The sequence below is a fragment of the Magallana gigas genome, chromosome 1 (genome assembly GCF_963853765.1).
Source record: "Magallana gigas chromosome 1, xbMagGiga1.1, whole genome shotgun sequence".
NCBI classification, from domain to species: domain Eukaryota; kingdom Metazoa; phylum Mollusca; class Bivalvia; order Ostreida; family Ostreidae; genus Magallana; species Magallana gigas.
In genome coordinates, this window is record NC_088853.1 from 43983737 (window position 1) to 43999733 (window position 15997).

The window sequence follows — 15997 nt, forward strand, 5'->3', positions numbered from 1 at the left end:
CCACCTAGGTAAATCATTTCACTAGTCTACATAAGCGAATGTTAAGAATACTTGTCTTGCATAGAAGCTAAAAATTGTATCTATTTGGTTGCCTAACCAATTTTATATTCAACACAGCGATTTATTAACAGCTTTTAACTTTTTAACATTCTTGGTGGGTCCACCAATTTGGAACTCTTGTTTCATTTCACATTTCGTATGGTTTTATATTGGTGGATCCACCAAGTATTGAAATAGCGACAAGTTCTCAAAATAACAGAATATAATCATAATAGAAAGGTTGAGATTTAAAACGTGTACGGGTACGCGTACGCGAGTTAAAACTATACGTACCCGTTTTCGTAATTTATCGGTTAAGATTTCTTAACTTGTAGGATATAAACGTGTAGGTAAATTGACGCAGTTTTGTGACATGAATTCTTGAATTTTGTTTAGTTAATTTCAAATAAATGGTAAATTTCCCATAAATATTCATGGAAATGAAGCATTAAATTTATATAATGCATTACAAGAATACATTCACTCATCAATAATATGTAATTTGTTGTAAAAAGCTACACGTTTGTAATTACGTGTAGACGACGCTTTATAAATTTAGAGAACGTGTAGAAACCATGTCGTCACAAAAACGTATGACATAATACGCGAAGAATTTAGGTGATTCCCATAGTTCACGTACACATCCCCATACACGTTTGAAATCTCAACCTCTCTAATATATCTGATAAAAGCAAAAAATACCATCACAAACTCATTAAGAGCAATTTATGAATGATTGCAGGTGTTGTAAATAAACAATTCACCGTCCTTATTCACAATTTCAATAACTTCGTTCAATATTATCCAGTAGAAAATCACCGATGCTATGATATGGTCATATTTGAAAGTGTTCTCGAATTATCGACACACGCATCATTTCTCTATCCTCTCAGGCTTCTAGAGAGAGGTGATGCCAGAGGGGTTTCATGTGTAATCAACACAACGATTTGTGAAAGAAGTCCAATGCTAATGACTTTAATGTAAAAATATGAAGATTAAATCATTAACTCTCTCTTCTTGATCTGAAAAACTTTAATTAATCCGCCCATGTACAGAGAAAATAAACGAAAATGTTGCCACATAAAGTCAATGTTTAGGGCATTTTCATATAAGCGATGACGTTTTAAATAAGCAGCAAAAAGTTGATATCGCGAACAAGTTTGTAAAAACGAAATCAAGAACTTTGTTTAATATCTAAGCAATGACACACTCATCAATCATCAATATGTAATCAATAAATATTGAAAAATTGCAAGGCTTTAACGATATGAAAATAATATTTCCTAATTTTATTTTACTGCCGATATAGTTTTACATACATGTATGTACCGTATATCAGGTTTTTTCCGCGTCATGTTTTTTTCCGCGAATCAGAGCCTAAAACGGTATACAAAATTTACGCGAATCAAATTTTCACTATTTCAAAGTCACATTGAAAATATAATTTACGATTTTTTAAACATGTGAGGTGAGAGGGGAAAATTATCTCAATAATCGCTCTTTCGGACAATGAAACCAAGTAAACGATTTCCTAAAAGGGGAAGGAAAGTCAAAAACATAATTTATTTATTTTAATAAAGTGGTGTAAATTATCACATGTGGTCATGCTGTTTTGAAAATAAAATACGTAATTAAGCTTTAATGAATGTTTGAAGTTGGAGAAATCGTATTTACTGGAGGCTGACATGATGTAGAACGCTTTTGTATTAAAAACAAAAAAAAATTAATTATTTTGACGTCACACCATCTATTCCGGTTTGGTTTACATATACAAATGAATGTACACAGTGCTCTAAGTATAATTAACGCTGGTTCATACCTTTCTGTTACTCAAATAATCGACTAAACAAAATTGATAATGTTTGAGTTCACACGTCAATCTAAAGAATAAATACATGTATCATTGTATGCATAAATATATGCATTTTTATAAGTAAATGACAGCTGTTAATCTGCTATCATTCAAAGTTGAAAACGACCTCGATTAAATTTTTTATTCCAAGTCAAGTTCTTCGCTAACTGAATAAATATTATAATTGTAATCGGGATGTTTAAAATTCATTCTTTAAAGTCGGAATTACCATGACAAAATAACGACGGCAGACATTTTCTATCATACTTGGCATCTGATAACGCGGAGATTTCTCCGACACTAACCTCCGCTTTTAGATTTCAACGAACATGCTCCATTTGACGTTTCTTTGTAGTTTGCAAAGGTAAAAGAACGGTCTCAAATCAAAATTGTTTCAAATTTTCCAGAACTTGTCATTTAGAGCGAATATCATGATTTATTAATACTGATGTTATGTTGATAAGACAAACCGGAATAGATGGTGTGACGTCATAGATTAAAGTTCAATGGCAGCCCCCATGGCGGCGGGAAATTTAAATTAAGCGATCGATTTTCTTGATTTATTCATTGTTTCGGGGTTTTTAATGAAAATAAATACGATTTACAATTATAGTAGATGATAATTAATTGATTTATTGTACAACATATTTTTAGTTTCCTTTCCCTTTAATGTGAAACCATTACTGATAATTATTTTCAGAGACGCAAACAGTCATAGATAAATAGATCATGTACCGTTACATATACCAGTAGCTCAGGTATATCTAGACATCAGTTTACGCAAGGAAAGCGACCGTTTTAATTAGCTTGTCAATGGATTGATAAATAAACAACGAGGCTTACAAATCTATTATCTGGCGCTTGTTCTCCGAACCCGCAATTTCTACCTCTAACTAAACTAACTGAACATAGTTCACCATAATTTACCTACATATTTACTTTATCAGGAAAGAGAAAAAACAAAACTTTGTATCAAATTTACTCTGATTTATTTTCCGCGATTCGGAAATCGTCGCGAACAAAGCGGAAACTGGATACACGCGGAAAAAAACTGATATACGGTATTGTTTCATTCCTGTTTCATGTAATGAAGATGGCTAGTATACATTTTTAAACTAAAGAACCCCTCCAAATATTCAGGGGCCAGAAAGAAATTGTTCTTCATGGCATTTACAGGATTAAATAGGATAATGCATTTTTTTTCACTTAAATTTCTTTTTTTTTTGTTATATCAACATATCTTAAGAACAGAATTCAGACCTTCCTTAGCACATTGAATTGTGTTTGATCATGACCAAACGCCTCCTTCCGTGCCTGCTTCACCCGAGGTTTGTAGGAAATGCGAGAAAGGAGTAATAATGGCACCTACCGAGTGCCTACTAGACAAACGAAAAAGCTTTCATTCAATACATACAAATATTCTATCTGCCGTGTGGTTATTCCAATGTCAACAGACCTTGCAACCAACCGACAAGGCAACTTGTCATCTAACACCTGGCTGTTGTACTTGGCAATGTCACTTAGTCAAACAAAAAGACAATGCAACTTATCGCTGCACAGTATTCCACCTATTGTTACATGGTAATCAAATTTGACAGATCATACCGTAGTGATATTCTTTGTCTGTGTCCATGTAATATGTATCTAATATTCACTTTAAGGAATATTAGACCAGCAAATCTTAAGCTTTCAGTATTCATTCTTACACTACCACTTTTTTATAGAAATACAAACAATCAATATGGTGACAACATCTGGCATTTGAATCCAAAAATCATCGTACTACGTATTATGGAGTGTTTCTGGCTAGGAAACTGTAATAATAACAGTTCTATATTCACATCCACAAAGTATGATTACCTCAAATTTTAACAGAAATTCATTGGACTTTATAGCCATATAGATGATGAAATGACTGAAATATACCCAACCCTCTTAACCTACATCGACCTAAAAAAAATTACGATCTGCACGAAATGATCATGTACTAAATGAACATGTAATTCTAATTTCTAACTCCTACAATTCCCCCGCAGTAGGAAAGTGATCCAGACGACATATCTTATTCATCAATCATAACATATCATCAAAATTTAACCCTTTGAATCATATTCCTGATTGCCATCACGCTATATAGCTAGAAGGTCTCTTTATTTATATTCCAGTAGACTTTTTTTTTTATCAAATTGTTATATTTAATAATGTCAAATTCATCCATATAAGATGAAACTCAGAAACTAACAATGAAGATGTCATGTTTTAACACCTTGAAATAATTATTATTGATCAATATATCATGTTTCAACTTACTTCGAAATTCAAACTTTTTCTCAACAAATGGTTGTAGAGAGGACACCAATGAACCCGGGCCCCTTCATATTTTTTTTCAGATTTTTAAATCTTCAAAATATTTAGTCTGCGCCTGCGTAGTTCGACAGCTGTTCAGAGGGATTAAAAATGCGTTGTCCTGTTCTTGTATGCATATTTTACAAACAAAAAGACATGTAGGACTTCATATGAATTGCTTTTATATCTTTTGGCAACATTTTGGCCAGTTTCAGGCAGAAACAAGACATCTTATCCTCAAATGTACAAGATGGCCGCAAATCCCCCTTAAACATTTTGTTTTTTCTCTTATAATATTTTAGATTATAGAGTAAAAGGGGAAAAACGCCAAACTGTTTTAATATTTTGAGTTTTTGGATAAAAACTAAATACGTGTTGCTGGTGGGTCTCTTCAATAAACCTCAAGCAAATCGCTTCTATCTTAGGATTTTATCATTTCAAACTCATCCAAATAAAATAAAAGTCAGAAATTAAAAATCAAAATGTCATGTTTTAGCATAATAAACTGAGTGTCTATGATCAATATCTCAAGTGTTGTCAAAAACGGCGTTTCAACATTCCTCATGTATGCTCTTTTTAACAATAAGTAGTTTACTAGCCATTTAGTACTCTAGCTGTGTTCCATTTCATGAACACATTATGGAAACTATCTTATCAACCATTTTTCATGCACTATCCGTGTTCATGTGCAGATGGACGTTTTTGGGGGAAAGCCATGTCCAAACTGTTTCAACATTTGGAGTTTTCTGATGCAAATCTTCCTCTTCCAGATTCTTCATTTTAATAAGTACAAGTTAAATTCAGAATTCAACAATGAAAATGTCACGTTTTAAAACTTTAAAATACGTGCTAACGATCAATATGTTCTATCATTAAAAAGGCCAAAAACCGTTTTGTGTTCACCTTTTCCCACTGAGTTGTTCACAGGCCATTGACTACCCTAAAGGTGTTCCGGATCCATTCCATGAACACATCGTGTAAAATATCTCACACACTGCCTATTACCATATACAGTGCATGTGCTTATGTGCAAATTGGAGTTTGGACAAACAAAAGTATAATTCCATTCTGTTTGAACATTTTCAGTTAGCTGTTAAATTCTTTCAGATTCTTCTTTTCTAACAAGCAACGTTCCTTTGCATTATAAACGAATTTGATATGCCACTTTACATTCATTAATTATTGCGCATCACCTAAAACTGTTCTTTCGAAACATATACCACATTGCAATCAAATACTAAATACTTAGCAGGTCTCTTCAATAAATCTCAAGAAAGTTGTTTCTTTTAAAATTTAGCATTTTATAATTATAAAGTCAAGGAAACACGATAAAATTCAAAAAACAACAATAAAAAAATTCTTGTTTTAACCTATTAAATTGAGTGCTAATGACCAATATCTCATGATTTGTTACATTAATTGCATACTAAAATAGAATTCGCGCTCATTTTTTTTTTCAAAAAGTGTTAAACAGGCCATTGACTACCATAATTATGTTCTATTCTATAAACACATATTAGAAAATTTCCCTGTAACATCCATGTGCCAATGTAAAGACGAGAGTTTGGAGGGAATATATCTTAAACCAATCTATTCGAAGATTTTTATTTCAGATTTCCTCCGTTCCTCCGTTTAGAAAGGTGATATTGATGAACCTTCATCAATCATTATAAATCATCTAAATTTATATATTAAAATAAAACACATTGCAATCAAACCTTGATAGCTAGCCGTTCTCTTCAATTAACCTTAAGCAAACTGTTTCTATCAAATCTTATCATTATAAACTCATCGGGATAAAATAACATTCAGATATTAACTATAAAGATGTTCTGTTTAACTCTCTAAAATAAGTGTTAATGATTATTATCTTAAAGGTACTTGGTCCGATTTTATATCAAATTTTGTTTAAGCTTTTTAACGATGGTTATTGGTCAATTAAGCAATATTTCAATTAGAATTGAAGTACAAGATTATTTAACAAAACAAATCTGATAAAACGGGTATCGCGTTATTAATTTCTCCTCATTTTAAAATTTGACCTGATGTCGATGCGGGAATGACTGTATTACGACTTTGACATTCTTGATTCCTTCTCTATTGTTTTAGTAGTTCGTGTTACTCTGCTGTAATTTCTATTTTGTTTTATAGATTTTTGAGATGGTTGCCGGTTTGTTATTGTCATTTTTTCATTTAAGTAAAGGTCCTAATGGTTTGGAATATCAAAAATAAACCTGTCAACATTTTGTTCACTTTTATTTGAGAAGTCTGCTTTGTAAATCAAAGTACTGAAAGTACTAAAAACCGCTAACCTAGCTTGGTTCTAAGAAAATTTACTGTGTGCAAGCGTAGGCGGAAATGAGCCTTATTGAAATTTTGGTTTATGTTTAATGAATATCAATTTAAAGTATCGAAGGCCAGATTTCTTTAAATATATGTTACTTTCTGAAGATAATGTGAATTAAAGCTGAACACGACTTGTATATGGATACTTGCCAGAAAAAAGATATGTTAAAATCACAAATTATACCTTTTGAACAGTAATTTATCACAGTTTTTGACATTTTCTTGCAAAGAATCGATTTTATTTTTCTATATTTTAGCTTCTGATCATGAATACGCATTATATTTTTTCATCATTGCGTAGCTTTCCGTGCTGATGTACGTAAGCCCCGCAAACCAATCGTATCTACTCGGCCATTTCCGTCACCCAGATAACTGGTTCCCTATACCTCTTACCAGTTTAAATGATGTTTATTTCTGCTCATAGAGGGCAGTTATTCCTTGCACCGGAAATAGAAGTCTAACGACAATAAAGCGCTGAGCTATGCTTAGCGCTTTAAAAATTGATGCAAAACATGCGATGGGCGAAACTAAACGATTCACTATCCTGCACATTCCAATCATGCACTTGGTTTGAATATATTGTAAACCTATAAAGAATTAATTCTTATTCACTTTAAATATTTCTAACTTTGACATGAGACCGATTCTGCTGGTGTAAAAAGGCGAAAGTCTATTACTTTGTAAGATAATTAGACTGAATGGAATATCAATTAGTACTGTTAAAATAAAATGGACCATGCATGTTTAATATGTTTTGTCATATAATTGACACTAGAAATCAAATTTTGTGTTCATTTTTTTTACAATGAGTAGTTCACATGCAAATTGCCCCCTTTGATGTGTTCCATTTTATAAACACATCTTATAATATCTCATAAACTGCCTTTTTTCCTGCACTATTCATGTGCTCCAGTGTAGAAGGTAGTTTAAAAGAAAAATGTCGACGTCCAATCCGTTGAATCGTTTTTTAAGATTTTCTCTACAACTCATACGGGTTCTTCATTTCTAATAAGAACCACTCCAACGCTTAAGGAAAGGAATCAAGGCGACACTTTACATTCGTCAATCATTATACATCATCAAAATTTATTCCTCAAAATCATACAATGCATTGCGACTTAATACTATACAGATGACATGTTTTTTTCTTTTATCCTCAAACAAACTAGTTCCATCAAATCGTATTTTATCATTACAAACTCGTCCGAAAACGAAGAAATTTAGAAACCAACAATAAAAATGTTCTGTTTATAACCTATTATAATAAGTGTTAATGATTAAAACGTCAAGTGTCATATGAATGGCATTAGACATTCCCATTTTGTGTTCATATTTTTACAATAGGTGCTTCACAGGCTTCGATCAACCTATTTGTGTTTTATTCCATGAACATATCGTTGAAAATATATCATACATTTCCTATTTCCGTGTACTATATATGTTCACATATGCATATTAGAGTTAAGAGGAAAATGTGTAAGTCCTATATCACTTACATCATTATCAGTTTTCTCCCTAACTCTCTCAGATTCTTCAATTTCTTACAAGCCCAATTGCTCTGCATTAGGAGAGTTATCATGATGACACTTTTCATTCATCTCTTAGTACACATCATCAAAACTTTATTTTTCCGAATCACATAACACATTGCTATCAAAACTATATGCATGGTAGTGTCTTCAATTAACCTAAGCAAACAGTTTGTATCAAACCTTACGATTTTATCATTGGAATCTCGTCCAAATATTACGAATGTAAGATATTAACAATAAAGATGTCTTGTCTTAGCCTATTAAATTGAATTTTAATTATCATTATCCCATGTTTTGTCATATAAATGGCATATAAAAATCACATTCGTGCTTTTTTTTCTAAATTAGTGGTTCAGAGGCAATTGACTACCCTAGATGTGTTCCATCTCACAAACAAATTTTGGAAAATATCTCACACACTGCTCATTTCCATACACTATTCGCGTGCCTATGAGCAGAAGGAGGTTTTTGTTTAAATCATTCAGATTCTTCATTTATAACTGATATAAGTCAAATGATCAAGATGATGTTTTACAATCAGCAACCATATTAACATATCACCCAAATTTATTTATCTGATTTATATACCAAATTGTAATCAAACTATATAGCTGGCAAGTCTCTACAGTAAACCTCGAGACACCTATTCAACCTATCAAATATACTAGCGGAAAAAAGAAATTGTGCATTATTTAATATATGAAAAAACATTTAAAAATTACAATGAACACATTTTTTTTGTAATACTGTTAATACATGTATTCGTAACAACATCTCATAACACATTAATGTCACGTCGAATAACGTCAATTTCAGCACACTCGAAAGTCACTGTTATTTGAAATTGAATTAACAAAATTAATAACGCGTGTGACCACCATTTGCGTTCACGCATGCTTGACAGCGACGCCTTATTGATGCCACTAAAGTGTTCAGAAATGCTTGAGGGATGTTGTTCCAGATGTTGGTTAAAGCCTGGCCTAAATCAGCCAATGTCTCTGACTGTTAAACGGCGTAAACGTCTTTCCATTTCATCCCAGACGTGCTCGATCGGCGACTAATCGGGGGAAACAGCTGGACAAGGCAAGACATCGACATTCTGTTGAACAAACAAGTCCCTGACCACACGTGCAACGTGGGGCCTTACGTTGTCTTGCTACAGAGTGGTGTGATTTTGATGTTTCTGTATGAAGGGTGTCACATGAAGCTGAATAATTTCATCTCGATAGCGTACGCCGTTGAGATTTGTAGAGGGGTCCTTCCACGTGCTGACATTCCAACCCACACCATAACGCTACCTCCACCAAATTGTCGACATTGCACAACAAATGCGTCCTGGTAACGCTCCCCAACGCGACGATACATCCTACAGCGGCCGTCACTGCTATCCAAATGAAATCTGGATTCATCAGTGAACAGAATTTTGGCCCAGTCCTGTATTCTGAATCGCAGATGTCGTGTGTACCACGCTAGTCTCGCGATACGATGACGTTGAAGCAGTCCTGGCGCACCGCTGGACGTCTTGGTCTAATGTTTTGCTCGCGCAGACGATTACGCACAGTTCTTGGACTAATTAGTCGATTTCTCGGCCCTGAAATGCTACGGGCAGTCAAACTTGCTGTCTGGAAAACGATTTATCACATGCACCAGTCTAATGTGTTTGTCCTGTTGAAGTGACGTCACACGAGGTCGCCCAGGACGCGGTCGATCATGAGTGTTGCCAGATTGTTGAAAACGTCTCCATAATTACTATAGGGTGTTCCGATGAACTCCAAAGTGTCTTGCTACAGTATTTTGTGCCATTCCAGCTTTCAGCATCCCAATAGCACGATTACGTTGGTTTTCTTTGAGTCGTGGCATGACATAAGGTAGATTCTGTTGAAACTAAAGTGATGTCCTTAACAAAAGAAGTTTAAACAAATCCTTTGCAGTTCTTATTCCAAACAATATTGGCCCGTAAAACTCGTGCGTACAAATTCTTCAATAGACAACTGGTGCTCACTAACCATGAAAAAGTCCGTGCACCCAGATGGTTACCATCCAATATTGTCAAAACCTTTATTATTATCGATTGTTTGAAATTTATAAATACAAACAATAGATATCGAAAAATTGGAAGATGAAAGCCACACTTTGTGTTTATTTTTTCTTTCTTCAAAAAATGATTCAGAGGATTTGACTACCCTAGACGTATTTTATTATATGAACACATTTTGGAAAATATCTTACACATTGCCTATTACCATGCACCATCTATGTGCTCATCTGTAGATTAGAGTTTTAAGGGAAAATGTCCAACATGATGGAATATTTTCCGTTTGTTGTTCTGAATCCTCATTCCATTCCTACAGATTACAAATGTGGCCAGGATGACACTTTGCATTCATCTCCCATTATATATTATCAAAATTTATTCTTCCCAATCAATTACACATTGCTATCAAAGATTTACAGCTGGCAAGAGTCTTCAATAATCCGCAAGCAATATTTGCTATTAAACCTTTAGATATTATCATTAAAAACTAATCCAAATAAGATGAAACTGAGAAATCAACATTAAAAATGTCCTATTTTAACCTATCAAAATAAGTGTTAATGATCAGTTTTCTATATTTTGTCATTTAAATTATATCAGAAAAATCCTATTTTTGAATTCATTCGGTTTACAATAAGTAGTTTACTGGCCATCAGTCACCCTAAATATTGTTTCATTCAATGAATACATGTACATTATGGAAAATATTTCATTTACTGCCTATTTCCATGTACTATCTATGTGCTCATGTGCAGATTGGAGTTTTAAGAAAAAACTGTAAGTCTTGTCTGTTTGATTTATTTATCTTCAGTTCTCTCTACAACTCTTTCAGATTTTTCATTTTTAACAAGCACAATTCCAGCGCATTGGGAAAGTGACCAAGATGACACTTTACATTCATCAATCATTACCAATCATAAAAATGTATTCCTCCTAATCATATATAAGACATTGCTATCAACACTACATAGCTGGAATGTTTCTTCATCAAACTTTAAGCAAACTGCTTGCGGGAAGTTTTAAATTTCATCATTACAAAATAATTAAAATTAGATGAAAGATGAAGTCAGAAATCAGCAAAAAAGATGCCATGTTTTAGTCATTCAAATTTGAGTGATAGTGATTAACACCTCATGTATTGTCAAATAAACGACATCGAAAAATACAATTATGTACGCACAAAATTTTAACAATGAATGGTTCAAAGGCGATTGTCCATCCTAGATGTGTTCATGAACACATCTTTAAAAATTATCTCATATACTGCTTATTTCAATGCACTATCCGCGTGTGTTAATGCATGCACAGATGGAAGTTTGTTGGAAAACCCTGAGTTTAAACTGTTAGGAGATTTTCGATTTTATGATTAGATCTTTCAGATCCTTCATTTTTTACAAGTACCATTCCTCTGCATTTGAAAAATGATAAAGATGACATTTTACACCCAGCAGTCATTTATACACCATCAAATGTAATTCCTTTGAATCGTATTGCACCTTGAGATTACACTATATAGCTGGCAGGTCTCTTCTTTAAACTCTCAGGGGACTGTTTCTATTCTATCATGGGATTTTATCAATACAAACTCATCCGCATAAAGTTCAAAAATCAAAATGAATGATGTCACGTTTTCAAGAGGTTCGCTCCTCTCTTTTTGGGTAACTATTTTATGTCACCTCTAATCTAAAATTTTTGCATCATATAATGATTCTATTTGTATATTTATATACAACAATGCCAAAAAAACCATATTTGATAAACATTTTAAAAGAAAATTGTATATTTACAGAGTGTAGATGGGGATTATATATTGTGGCGGAAGAAAATGAACAATTTTCCTAATTCAATAGTTTTAGAGTTCTGTTACTTCAGCCTCCTAATTTTCAGAGCAGACTAAACTTTTAAATAATTTGTGTCTTACGATACACTTATGTTGTTCTGAAAAACATTTCTGAACAATATTTTTATCGATACATTTTGGCATATTTCGCTTATATTTCATAGAAGTGAAGAAAAATTTAACTCGTATTTTTGCCTAAAATAAGCTTATTTCATGTAATATCTTTTTATATCTTTTTTAGATGTTACCCCTACTTTTACTTAATTTATAGACATTAGACATTAAATGCATGACTGCTTGTATGCAAAGTTTTCGAAAAATGTCATTACCTTTCTATTTTTTTTTATTTGCGTTATGATTTGATTACTCCAAAGTATTATAACAATCTTTACATTTGCTGCTGTACTTACATTTAAAGGCATCAGTAAAGCAAGGTGTTTTTTTAAACTCTGACTTGGATATTACTTTTATAGTCACTACATGTGTTCAACATCATAATGTATTGAAATCATAACTAAATATTAGTTCAAATTATAAATATTTGTTTGATTTCTTCAATGAATCAATTTTTGGCAAATTTTAGCAATAATTTCAGGATAGTTATCATTTCTGTTTTGGGCCCCATATTTCCGGAAGATGGCATGTGAAATAGGTCACAAATAAAATAAATGAACATGCTAGATCATCATGCTTATATCCAAGTGGTTTTCGGATAATTGACATTACTAGCTTTTGAGGTACTGACCTCCCTAACACTGTAAAATAAGTGTAAATGATCAATATCTCATGTTCTGTCACTAAAAAGGCATAAGAAAATCCCATGTTGTTTTATTGTTTTTCCATTAAGGGGTTCAATGGCCATTGACTACCCTAAATGTGTTCATTAACATAAGCACATCTTGAAAAATATCTCTCACACTGCCTATTACAATGTACTATCCATTTGTTTATGTGCAGATTGGAGTTTTGAGGGAAAATGTCCGAGTCCAGCGTAATTTGAACATTTTCAGTTTGCAGCATGACGATTCAAATCTTTCTAACTTTTCATTTTTAACAAGCACCATTTCTTTACATTTCGAAAGCGATCAAAATGATACTTTACATTCAGCAACCATTACACATCATTAAAATTCATTCCTTCGAATCATAACACATTGCAATCAAAACTATATAGCTGGCATGCCTCTTCATTAAACATCAAGCAAACCGTTTCTATCAAATCAAAGGACTGTCTGATTACAAACAATAAAAATGTCCTGTTTGCACTTATCAAAATAAATGTTAATGATCATTATGTCATGTTTTGTCATATAAATGGCACAAGCAAATTCCATTTTGTGTTACAATAAGTGGTTTAGAGGCCACAGGCCACTCTAGATGTATTTTATTCTATGAACACATTATGGAAATATCTCATTATTGCCTATTTCCATGAACTGTATAGCTGTATATAGTATTCACGCATTATATCACACAGTTAAATGCGTATAACCCGCACATAGATTTCATTGTATTGATGCATCATTTTGCATATGGTTGCTTGTAATATGAATCTGAACATTCTAGATTTTCTGTTATCTGTTCATTATCTGTTGTAGTCATGCTATTATTGTTTTTAATGTATATACCCCGTAAGGGCCTTTTATTGGTGAATAAATAAACATGTATATGAAATATCTATATGCTCATGTGCAGATCGGAGTTTGGAGGAAAGTCCAAACAGTTACATCATTTTCATTTTTCTCTACAACTCTTTCGAATTTTTCATTTCTAACAAGCACCATGCGCATTTCAGTGCATTGGGAACTTGACCAAAATGACATCTTACATTCATCAATCATTACACATCATCAAAATTTATTCCACCAAATAATATAACACCATGCGATTAACACTACATAGCTGGACTTTTTACTTATTAAATCTCAAGCGAACTCTTAGAATTACAATTCATTACAAACTCATCTAAATAATATGTAATGTAGAAATCAACAATAAAAAATGTCCTGTTTTAACCTATTAATTTGAGTGTTGATGATCATGATCTCTTGCTTTGTTAAAAAGTGACAATTATAGAAGTTCTCATTTTGTGTTCATTTTTTAACAATGACTGGTTCTTTGGTCATTGACTTCCCTAGATCCCCTAGATGAGTTCATTCCAAGGACACATCTTCGAATTTATCTTACACTTTATGCATTTTGCTCATGTGCAGATTGGAATGTTTGGAGGAAAACACTCAAAGTCGAATCTTTTTTATTATCTTCAGTTTTCTCTACAACTCTTTCAGATTTTTCATTTCGATCAAGATCATCTCCTCTGCATTAGGAAAGTGATCAAGATGATACTTTACATTCATCGATCATTACACATCATCAAAATTTATTCCTCCAAATCATATACATACTATACAGCTGGCAGGTCTGTTGATCAAACCTCAAGCAAACTGTTTCTATCAAATCTTAGGATTTTAACATTACAAACTCATCCAAATAAAATGAAATTCAGAAATCAACACTAAAAATATCCTGTTTTAATCCATCAAAATAAATGCTAATGATCAATATGTCATGTTTTTTCATATAAATGGCATAAGAAAAGCCTATTTTGTGTTCGTTTTGTTTTACAATAAGTGGTTCACAGGCCATCGTCCACCCTATATGTGTTTTATTCTATCTACATCTATACACATCTAGGAAAATATCTCATACACTGCCTATTTCCATGTAATATTTGCTCATATGCAGATTGGAGTTAGGAGGAAAAATGTGTCAATCACAATTGTTACATCATTTTCATTTTTCTCTAATAGTCTCTCAAACTCTTTAATTTCTTTCAAGCACCATTCCTCTGGAATTCAGAAATCAACAATAAAAATGTCCTGTTTTAACCTATTAAACTATTGTTAATGATTAATATCTCATTTTTGATCATAAGAGGGTCTTATAAAATCACATTTTTGGTGTATTTTTTACAATGACTGATTCTTTGACTACCCTAGATGTGTTCTTTCCATGAATTATACTGTTTCTATGAGATCATAGGATTTATCAACACAATATCATCAAAATAAGATGAAATTCAGAAGTCAACAAAAAACAGTGTCATGTTTTATCACATAAAATTGGGAGTTATAAAGATCAATATCTAGATTAAATTCACAGCCTATATCCATCCAATAACTGTGTGGTCATGTGTAGATGAGAGTTTGGAAGGAAAATTGCTAAGTCCATTCTGTTTTTAGCATTTTGATTTGTTTAATGTACAAAATTTCAGGCACTTTTTTTTTTTTACTGAAAAGCACCATTCCTCTTCATTGGAATCATAATTTGAAATTATATAAGCTATTAAAATACTGAATTCTGTGTGATTTTACATTCTTTGTTATATTTCAGAAAACACTAGTTTTTAGCAGAATCTCTTGTAATTGAGAGAGAGAGAGAAAGAAAGAGAGAGAGAGAGAAAGAGAGAGAGAGAGAGAGAGAGGGAGAATACATGCATGATATGCACTTAGAATCATAATAAACATAATAAAAGTTGATGAGAGTGACTGGGGATATAATTAATATTAAGATATTGATCCTCTGGTTTAGTTTCCATCTTTATTTTTTAGTTTCTTGTTCTAATGATGTATTAATTCAAGATAACATATGACCATTAGCTGTTACAAATTGAATACAGAGAATTGCAGATTAATCATTTATATCTACTCATTCTGTGTGCATGTACATATATCTTCTTTCTTTGAAAGTGGTTTTTTTTTAATATTCAATAAAACTTTTTTTCAACTTCTATTTGTTGTAACATGAAAATCCTTTATCCTGTGTTCGGAGGAAAAAGGGGGGGGGGGTGCATGAACTCTCTATCGCTAGCCTAGTTGGTGAGTTAAAATCCACACTGGAATGTTGTACCAAAACTGAGTCAGATAAGAAATATGAAACCTTGCTGAAACACACATGTGGCAATTATCAAGTCAGAGACAGAGAAAAAGGGGGGAAAAGGGGCCCAA